Here is a 12,053-nt window from a genome sequence, read left to right on the forward strand (position 1 = left end):
GAGATAGGCACTCCATGCCGTGCCACCACCTCTCGTATGTAAATCTCGGCCAACTTCTCGGCTGAGATGCTCTCCTGGATCGGTGTAAAGTGGGCGCTCTTGGTTAACTGATCCACGATGACCCAAATCGAATCGACCCCACGTGCGGTCCTGGGAAGCTTAGTGATAAAGTAAATAGAAATGTCCTCCCACTTCCACACAGGGATGTCTAACGGCTGCATTTTTCCATGCGGCCTCTGATGCTCCACATTGACCTTCCTGTAGGTCAGGCATCTCTCCACGTACCAAGCTACATCCCGCTTCATGCAGGGCCACCAATAATCGGGCCGAAGATCTCTGTACATCTTCGTCGCCCCCGGATGGATGGAGAATCTGGACTTGTGGGCCTCATCAATCAATACATGTCGTACTCTGCCCCAGTACGGTACCCAGACCTTTCCATGCAGGGTCAACAACCCTCGGATGTCATAATCAAACGAGGCCACCCGGCCCACAATCCTTTCGCACTTCTGACGCTCGTCCTTCAGGACCTCAACCTGCACCTCTCTAATCTGCTCCAAAAGTAGAGTAATCACGGTCATCCTTAGACAGATGTCTCGAATCGGGGCCGCTACCGCCTTGCGGCTTAAGGAGTCGGCCACTACGTTGGCCTGGCCCGGGTGGTAAAGGATCTCACAATCATAGTCCTTCACCACATCTAACCACCGACGCTGCCTCATGTTCAAATTCGGCTAATCCATAAGGTACCTCAAACTCTTGTGATCCTTGTAGATGGTACAACGGACCCCATAGAGGTAATGTCGCCAAATCTTGAGGGCGAACACCACTGTCCCCAGCTCTAAATTGTGCGTTGGATAGTTAGCCTCGTGAGGCTTCAACTGTATCGAGGCATAAACTATCACATGACCTCGCTGCATCAGTACTGATCCCATGCCTGTGATCGAAGCATCACAGTAGACTATAAAGTCATCTACGCCTTCTGGCAGGGTGAGGATCAGTGCCTCGCACAATCGCTGTCTAAGCGTCTCGAAGGCTGCCTGCTGCTCAGGTCCCCAACAAAAAACCACTGAGTTCTTAGTCAGCCGGGTCAATGGAACTACAATCTTGGAGAAGTCCTGGATAAATCTCCTCTAATACCCTGCCAGACCCAGGAAACTCTAAATCTCAGATGGAGACCTCAGAATCTCCCACTGCATCACAACCTCTATCTTGGCCGGATCGACCAGAATACCCTTCTGGTTGACAAGATGCCCAAGGAACTGCACCTCACGCAACTAGAACTCACACTTGGAGAACTTCGCATATAGTCTCTCCCTCCTCAGTGTCTCCAGCACCTCCCTCAGGTGCTCCTCATCTCGCTCCTGAGTCTTGGAGTAAATCAAGATGTCATCAATGAATACTATTACAGACCGATCCAACATCGGCCTACACATGCGGTTCATGTGGTCCATGAACGCGGCTGGGACATTGGTGAGCCCAAACGACATCACCACAAACTCATAATGTCCATAGCGAGTCCTAAAAGCTGTCTTCTGCACATCATCATCCCTGACTCGCATCTGGTGATATCCAGACCATAGATCAATCTTAGAGAACCAAGATCCTCCCTGCAGCTGATCAAACAAATCATCTATCCTCGGGAGTGGGTAGCGGTTCTTCACCGTTACCTTGTTCAGCTCCCGATAATCGATACACATGCGATGTGACCCGTCCTTCTTCTACACAAACAGGATCGGGGCCCCCCATGGCGAACTGCTCGGCCTGATGAAACCCTTGTCTAGCAGCTCCTGCAGCTGCGTAGACAATTACTGCATCTCGGGACGAGCCAACCGATATGGTGCCTTGGCTATCAGAGCCGCACCAGGGACTAGGTCAATCCGAAACTCAACCTGTCTCTACAGAGGTATCCCAGGTAAATCCTTCGGGAATACGTCCGGGTACTCTCGCACTACCGATACATCATCAACCGTCGCCTTACCCTTATCCCGGGTATCCATGTCATAAGCGACATATCCTGCGCAAACCTGTTGAATATGGCGCCTCGCTCTTGCTGCTGAACAGAAAGTCGGTCCGCGTTGTGGCCTCTCGCCCTGGATCACTAACTCTCCCCCACTGGGAGTGCGAACTCTAACCAGCTGCTGCTCACAGTCTATCACTGCCCCATTGGGGCTCAACCAATCCATACCTACTATAACCTTATTCCCTCGCAGGGGAATAGGAACCAAATCTACAGAAAAGCGTTGATCGAATAACTGCAACGTACACCCTCTATGAACCCTCGCAACCCGGATGATCCTATCATCGGCTATCTCTACATCAAGTGGGCAATCCAGCTCTCCTGGAGCTCTACTAGATCGCTTGCTAAGTGCGAGAGATACAAAAGATCGGGTAGCTCCCGAATCAAACAGAACCATAGCAGACATCCCGTTCACTAGGAACGATCCCTATACATAAACACACATCATGAGAATAATCATAAATAATAAGAGATAATGAAGAAGATACATACCCGTAACCACATCAGGGGCTGCACATGCCTCCTCTGCTGTCAACTGGAAGGCTCTGCTCTTCGCCGCTGGCGCCTCTGCCCAGCCCTGACGGTCGTCTGTAATCCTCAAAGTGGTAGGGGCATGTGCCACCACCTGTCCTGCTGGTGCTAGACTCGGACACTAAGACTTCTTGTGTCCCCTCTGATTGTAATGAAAGAAAATCAGATCAGTTGCTGTAGTTGTGGTGGTAGTAGCTGTACAATCTCTACTCATATGCCTAGTTCGGCCGCAGTTGAAACAGCCGGAATTCCCTGCCTTGCACACCCCATCGTGCAACTTGCCGCATTTTCCACAAGAGATGCGGCTCGGCTGACCCCTAGGCCTGTGGTTAGACACCTTGGTCTACTTTCCCGAACTCTCCATGCCAGAAATCGCCTCTGGCTTCCTCTTTTTCTCCATCTCTAAATCAATCTCTCTCTCACGAGCCCTCGCTATGATATCCTCCAGCGTCCTGCAGCTGGAGTGGCTCACAAACTGTCTGATATCGTTCCTCAACATCTCATGATATCGGGCCTTTTTCATCTCCTCGTCCGCCACATACTGCGGAACGACAAGGGCCCTCTCCCTAAACTTGGTGGTAATCTCCGCCACCGTCTCAGTCGTCTATTGGAGATCCTGGAACTCCCTGGAAAGCTGCTACACCTCGATAACAGGTGCGAATTTGGCGCTGAACCTGGTCGAGAAATCACCCCAGGTCATTGCATCCAACACTGTATCATCACCAATAGCTATCCCAACCTCCTCCCACCAGTCGCGTGCCCTGTCCTTTAGAAGACAGGATGCGAGCCTAACCTTGTCCCTCTCGGGAGATCTGCTGGTGCGGAATGCGATGGCGACATCCGCCAACCATCTAGTACTCGCAATGGGGTCCCAAACCCCATGGTAGTCGGGAGCTCTAAGCTCTAAACTCCCTGAAAGTCAATGTGCGTGATCCCACCGCTATCTCAGTGTGGAAAGCGCTCAGCTTCTCATCCAGAAGCTCTAAAATACCCTCCTTGACTGAATCAAAAATCACAGGAGTCTGGTCGAGAATGCTGCGTGTGATCTCTGACGAAATAAACTACCTCGTCTGCTTATCCATCTGCTCGGATCCAGAGCTCGAGCCTGATCCCTCACCCGAAGTGCCAGGCGGCCTAGGGCGTAGAACCACCATACTAAAAATACACCATGACAAAAATCAGTATACTCATCAAATCTCGAGGAATCTAGCATACTACAAGCTTCCTGGATTCATCTCAGTCCTCCTTGATTCAAGTACGGATCCTCTTCTTTCAGTAGTACGGGCCCATACTACCTTCCACATATATCCGTACTTTCCTCAAGAACTTCCTTGACTCTACCAAGTCCCTTCTGTTGCTACCGCTTTCTGTTACTCTCATCCTAGGCTTGCTCTAGGGTAATCACCAACCCACTCTCCGCCATCAGCTGCATAAGAAGTCACTACTTTCTTTCCCTAACTAGCTGACGAATACTATTACATATTACTCAGACTAGATAATTCTTCGAATGAGAGATCCTACTCTACAACGGTTGGACTCAAACAAGAGCTACGAAATAGAGCTAGACCTAACCTTCTGAATTTATTTAGTCCTTGCAATATGTAACTTAACATATTCGTTCACTAGTTAGCGAAAGACAACTAGAACTCCTACAAGCACAAAGCAACAGCCTTCGGGTATTGAGTACACATAATCATGCATATACTACCCTGGCTATTATACTGACTAATCTATACTAGCATGCAGTTCTCAATAAGCTGGTACACATATAGCAGGCATACAAGGCATCCTTCCTAGATCCTTAGTCCTAATCTAGCATGATGTTCTCCTAAAGCTGTAAAACATATCATAACATAAACTTGTATGGGTAATTTGGGAGTACTTACTTGAGCTCGGCTGATTGCATGCACCACACCCTTTTCTCTTTTCAAAATTCTTTTACTCTTTTCAAAATTATTTTTATAAAAATGATTTTCCTTTGAAAATTTTCATACCAAGTCCTCAGTTTGAGTTCAGACACACCCGAGAGTATGCCCGAATCCCTCAAACCAAGGCTCTGATACCAACTTGTAACATCCCAAAAATACGACCTAAAAATTTTGTTTAAAAATTATTATAAAAACCACAATCATTCATGATCCATAAGAAACCAAGTAACATATGTTTCAAAGTATCATATAAACTACTGAATCAAAAACAAATCATAAAATATCAGAGTCTCAAACAATCCCAGGCTGAATACTGTGGTGTGTGCCATGCGATCACCCCGAGCTCTTCCCCTTGCTACCGGAAGTACCTGAATCCAAAACTGAAAACTGGAAGCACGAAGCTTAGTGAGTTCCCCCAAACTACCACATACCATAAACATAAACACATATTGGGCCAAGCCCACTGCATCGGGCCCCGCCCGGCATCGGACGAATCCGACATCGGGCCCCGCCCGGCATCAGAAGAATCTGGCATCGGGCCCCGCCCGGCATCGGACCGAATTCCGGTATACATATCATATCAACAAGCATAACATAAACATAAACATAAACATAATGCGAGAATCACAAAGACATCAGGCATTCTAACTGCATCGGGCCCTGCCTGGCATCAGACCGGAGTCTGGAACATAAAACCTACATCGGGCTAACCCCGACACATATAATCACATATAAACGGGCCGGCCTTGGGGCCTTAGACCCGTTCCTACAGGAGAAGACTCACCTCTCAAACAGAATGCTGAACTCGCGCGTGAGGAAACTCTGCTGGTTGCTCCCACGAATTCCCTGGCTAACTCTATACAATAATACTTAGTCAAAACTAAGAGTCCTTCTAAGGGTAAAATGACTGTTTTACCCCTTTTTAATTAATTTGGACCATAACCTAGGCCCGGTCCTTTCTAATCCTTCTAAACACATTAAGGCCCAATAAAGTCTCCAAATGGCCCAATTTTCTAAATTAGGCCCAACTCCTTAAATGGGCTTTCCCCCTCAAGCCCAACAAGCCCTTTGGCCCTTGACTGACTTCCGAAGGCCCAACACGACCCAACTAATGCTATGTCCAAAACCTGGCCCAAACTGAGGCCCAATAACATAAAGCCCACTGTCTGAGCGTAAGATGAGCGTACCCTTCTGCACGCTGTGCGTACTACTTGAATGGATTGTACGCTGCGCGTACTGGTGTGTACGCCCAACGTACTCTCCTGTTAAGCCATTTTCTCCAAAACTGCTTAATCCCTTAAGACACAACGTCCAAACTACAGATCTGAGTCCAATACTTCATCCTAATCCATAAAGTCGATCACTTGATGGCTTGCAACCCACCAAGTGAACCCAACTCTAAAAATAGCAATAAACTTCCATGGAAATGACTAGATCTCATGCATGGCTCCATAAAAGCTTCAAAGCTTGCAACTTTATTGCTTAAGGGGCACTTTGAGCTTCAAGGGTGGCAACCCTAAGCTCAAAAACGAAGTTGCATGAATAAGATCCAATCTTTGGACCTAAAAAGGTCCAAAGCTTCAAAACCCCAAATCTATACTTCTAAGAGGAAAGGTAGGAGCTTTATACCTCCTTTGGGTGCCAAAACATGAACTTGTTCCAGATCCTTGAGCTCAAGATACTCAAGAGCTTCTCCTCCAACTTCTCTTCACTTCTTCCAAGCCTTTCTTCACCAAAAATGAACTCAAAAAGTCAAGCACACACAACAATGGAGTAAGAGGCAGATTAGGGTTTTTTGAGGGTGAGGGACTGGTGAGGAGGCTAGAGGGGAGGCTATAATGGGGTATTTATAGGTCTTAAACCCTAAAAATTAGGGTTTGGCATCTACCCGCGTACGCTGGGCGTACCTCTTGGTACGTTGCGCGTACGGCCCCGAGCCCCTCAAATCCAATGAGCCACTACGCCTCGCGTACGCCAGATTATGACCAGCGTACGGCTTATGGGCAACCCAACTTCTTGGCCTATTTTGCTAAGGTCCACCCCTAAAGGTCCATTGTCCAAGTGTTAGGCCAAAACTAATATTAAGCTACATAATCTACATAATACCTCGAGAGACGGATGTTATATAAGGTTAGAAAAAGATCAAATTGTTTTTTTTTGAAAAATTTCATATAATTCTCTATCAATCTACTATTTTGTAAGATTTAAATATTCAAAGTATCATGTTTTTAACATTTTTAATAAATTTAACTTGTATACACTCCAACTGTTCGATGAAATGCATAAACTAAATTACCACGTCATATTCACATATGAATATATTTTTTCACAAGAATTAGTATATGATTATTAAAACACAAAACAAATATGCAAGTCTGTATGTTATTCATATGTGATTAACATTTAAAAATTATATATATTTGTGAAAACACCTTGTAATATTCATATGTGAATATACTGAGTAATATTCACATATGAATATACCAACTATTATTCATAAGTAAATATACCATCTAATATTCACAAGTGAATATAGTATGTAATATTCACATGTGATATACCATGTAATACTAAGTAATATTCACATATGAAAATATCATATAATATTTATAAGTGAATATACCATCTTATATTCACAAGTGAATATACTATGTAATATTCACAAGTGAATGCATCGTCTAATATTTAAATATGAATATACTATGTTTATTATATGCTATATTCATATATGAATGATACTTAAACTGTAAAAAAAAAGTAATCATACTTTTTATTCATAAGTGAATAACGAATGTACTGTAGTAAAACTCTGATGCATTTTTATTCACTTATGAATAACGATAGCTGAAACTTTAAAAAAAATAAAAAATTTATTTTATTTTAAAACTATATCAATATGGATGTCTATTTATAGAGTATGAAAAATTATGAATTTTGATATATTTAAAATCATTTTTCGATAAAAATAGCTCCTTAAAAATAAAAAACGAAAAAACTATGTTTTTGTATATATTAAGGTAATGATTCACATAGTTTAAGGAAACATGTTTTTGTTGGAAAACACACGTGTATTCCTTTCCCATTTCCGCCGTACGATGGAGGCTTTTGCGACAAAAATAAATGAGTGGCTGAGAATTATTCTCTCATTCTAACCTTTTTTATTTTCTCAATTGAACTTTTATATATATATATATATATATATATATATATATATATATATATATATATATATATATATATATATATATATATATATATATATATATATATATATATATATATATAGGGTGAGGTTCAATAAAGAACCATAATTAACCAATGAACCAATGAACCGATCGTTTTTTCAACATTTAGAGCTTGTTTTTTTTATAAAAAAAATCTAAAAATATTGAAATTCATAACTTTTTATCATTTTTCCAATGATATCAATTTCGATTAAAAAAAATCATCAAATTCACAGTGTGAATCTGTGTAGATTCACAGTGTAAATCTGAATTCACACGGTGAACTTGAAAAATATATAGTTTATTTTTTGGCATTCACAATGTGAAGTTATTAATTTAGAAATTTTTAGTTTTTTTTTCCGATAAACAATAAGCTCTAAAACTTGAAAAAAATTTGGTTCCTTGGAGAACCAATAATTATGGTTCTCTATCGAACTCTTTTTTTCTCTCTCTCTCTCTCTCTCTCTCTCTATATATATATATATATATATATATATATATATATATATATATATATATATATATATATATATATATATATATATATATATATAGGTAAGTTCAATTGAGAAAATAAAAAAGGTTGAGAATGAGGGAATTATTCTCAGCCAATCTTTTATTTTGCCGCAAAAGCCTCCAATGTACCGGCGGAAAATGAGAAATGAATACACATGTGTTTTCCAACAAAACATGTTTCCTTAAACTATGCTAATCATTACCTTAATATATACAAAAACATAGTTTTTTTTTGTTTTTTAATTTTTAAGGAGCTATTTTTATCGAAAAATGATTTTAAATACATCAAAATTCATAATTTTTTTTATGAATTTTAAAAATTATTTTAAAAAGAAAACAAGGATGGAGATCTGCACACATTAAACAAAACTTGTTATAAAGGGCTTCACTTATACTCATGTCATTGTCTATTGATCAAACCTTTTATCATATAGCTATGATTAGATCAACAAGGATATTATTTACGATAATTACATATTATGATTATGAGATATGACAAATAGATTTCAAGAAAACTGATTTTCCTAATAGACACATACTTGAATATGTCCATATAGCATAGCCTGGAGGTTTTGTTAATCCAAGTTATCCCAAAAGAACGTGTAAGCGTTAAGATCCAATTAGGATATAAAGAAAATATATCAAAGTTGGAATCGTCATTTCAATATGAAAAAACAAAGTATGTTTTTGTATCAAAATGAAGATAAAATCCGTGTTTACTAAAAACTAGTGGGAGCATAGTGGTATTCCTAGTCTTGTATGAATAAGACATATTTAATCATGAGAAATTACATTCCGATCATACAAGTTCCTTTCGCATTGACTCAGAAAGTATTTCTCAAATGAAAGACTTAGGAATGACAATATATTTTCTTAAAAGGTAAAATCTATACTGATAGATAAAGATGAATGTTAAAGTTTTAAATCTTAATGCATATTTTGACAATATCTTGAAAGAGATCAAGATACAAGACTCCTTTGGAGGACTCTTGGCATTGCCACATGCACCAGTTTGAGCTAGCCTCAAAAGGACCTAGCACAAAGGTTTGAGCTAGATATAGTGATTAGTATTCCATTTGTTTTGAAAAATGAATCCATCATTTATTCTAGATTATACATAAGACTAGGTATAAGATTATATTATGAGCATACCATAAGATACCAATAAGATACAAAGAAAGTCATTAGATGACTATAAGAACATTCTTAAAGTACTTAAGAAGAACTAAAAGAATATACATAAGTTAATCAGTTTAGAAGAAGATCTTGATGTAAAGAGCTACACAAGATGATGACTTCAAAATAGATAGATATAATTATGAATTATAATTAGGTTATTACTTTCTTATGAATGAATAATGAGTTCTGTTATAACTAGCTCCAAGAAAAACATAATTGCACAATCTATTACAAAATTAGAATATATTGCTACTTCAGAAGATGAAATCAAATATGATTGGATGAATGAATTCATTGAAAAAATAAGTTGGGTCCTTCCATTAAAGGATAACCTAGAAATCTTATGTGACTTCAAGAGTATACTTAATCAAGATAAGAGACTCTAAGTCACATCAAATCACCAATCATATTCTGAAAGATATTTAACTACACTTAGAATAAAGTTAAATATGGAGATGATCGTATTCACAAAATTCACACAATTTAAATTTAATCAGACTCATTAATAAAGCCCTTCCTTTATGGTTATCATGGAAGGTCTTGCTTGATCTATACGAATTTGTTATTCTATAAATGGGATTTGATTTGGATTTAGTATTTGGATATTGGAACATTGTGACAACAACCGATGTATTGTTTTGATATATTGGGATATGATCATCATATTAATACTTATTGTGTTCTATATTAACATGTTTAATCCATGAATAATCTAATTATTCTAAAAGTTGATAGTTGGTTATAATTTTGGGAGCAATTATGAAGTAAGAATAATATGAATTGGATTGGTTGACTCTCACAAGATGAAAGTAGGCAAGAGGTTGAAACCAAGATTCATAGGTACTTGTCAGAGAACAGGTATTGGACATGACACACATCGAGATCACTTCATTCATCACTATCATGAATGATTCTCGAAAAAGGTACTATCTTTGTATCCTTAATACCTGAGATACATATTGGGACTTAAGTGTAGGGATTGATATTCTTTGATACCGCCAAATGTTGTTCCCCGAATCGACAGTATTAAAGACCATTAGCATGCATGGTGTAAACTATACGAAAGACGTATGTAGTCAAGATGAGATTTGTGATGGGTTTTATAGGTTATCAAAAACATGTAAAGCAAAAAATCTTAACACTTAAGTTCACATGCAACCTTTAAAGGATTTATGTTTTCTCTAATTGATAGCAACATACTATGAACTTTAAGAACCCTAAAGGAACTCTAATTAAAATCTAAATTCATGAATTAGGGTTTAAATACCTTTATATTTATTATAGCAAATAAATCTTTGATCCTTTCCTTTGTGTCTTTAGAAACCAAGCACCAAAAACTTAGCGCCTCTAATTGTTTGTACCCAAAACCTTAAATTTCCTAGACTGAAGATGAGAGAGAGAGGAGAGGGATGGAAGTTTTGTTCCTAAGCTTGTGGGTAAAGGTATATACTACATTTTTTGGTCTTGGGGTCATATTTATAGTTTAGGTAACTTGTAGGCAAAGCCAGATTTGAATTAATTAAGTAATATAGTTAATCCCAATTCAAATCATTTCCTTATATGCATCCAGAAGGCTTACGAAAACCCTAGGAATCAAGCGAACACAGTCCATACCATGGATGGTTCTAGAATTGTTTCTTTTGTTCAACTACTGAACAATTACAATTCACCCCTTGCATCTTTAATGAATTCCAATTAATCCCAAGTCAATTTCAGATTAATTCTGATTAACAATTAATTAATTCTTATTGATTTCTCATTAATTTATCAATTTATAAATAAATTATTTAACTATTGGTCACATGTTAATTTATTAATCACATAATAAATTAACCAATCAATTATCTATTTCTAATTAATATATTAATCACTTAATATATTAACAAATTATTTTCCCATAATTTCCAATTAGTTCATTAATCATATAATAATCTAATAAATTATCCTTCTCTCGCCTAATATCATTTCTAGCTATTTGTGGTTATGAGGGCAACCCAAAAAGGACTTTGCTTCTATTTGCAAGTTTATACCAATTTAGTTATGAGCTTAGACACCTTAATCCAACAATCCCCCACTTCGATAAGCCTATAACTATAATTGCAAATATAACCTAACAACGAAGAGTGTTTTCTAAATTCACTGCAAAATTCTGATTCAAACCAAGCTTTGGCCCTAATATCAGTGATCAACTATTCATTCGTTCTACAAGATATCGAATGAATAGAGTCATGGATTAAATGATCAACCTCATGTTCATTTATTTGTTTCTCATTCTCCGATTTAGTTATCAAATTCAGACTACAAAATCAAACACATCAATTTAGTCCGGACTAGGCTTGGTTCTTATAGATTAACTCAAATCACCGAGGGGCCTAGAGATATCTCTTTTCCTTATTAAGGAAAAAGGAACGAATTACATTGACTATAAATCATACCTTTTATTCACCAAATCATACATGGAATAAGCCTTTATAACATCCAGTTAGAAGATGCATTTGAGTAAACCAAAGCACAACTGATTTGTAAACTATGAGCTATATATCTATGCTTTAAGAATGGTTGATATTATAGTCTTGTTACGATCAATGGATCATCATCTTCACTCAAAATTTTCCTTTAGTCCATCAAAAACTTCACCCCTCACTTAGTGCCTTTCAT

This window comes from Lactuca virosa, chromosome 3 (genome assembly GCF_052849685.1).
Source record: "Lactuca virosa cultivar CGN04683 chromosome 3, Lactuca_virosa_CGN04683_v6, whole genome shotgun sequence".
NCBI classification, from domain to species: Eukaryota; Viridiplantae; Streptophyta; class Magnoliopsida; order Asterales; family Asteraceae; genus Lactuca; species Lactuca virosa.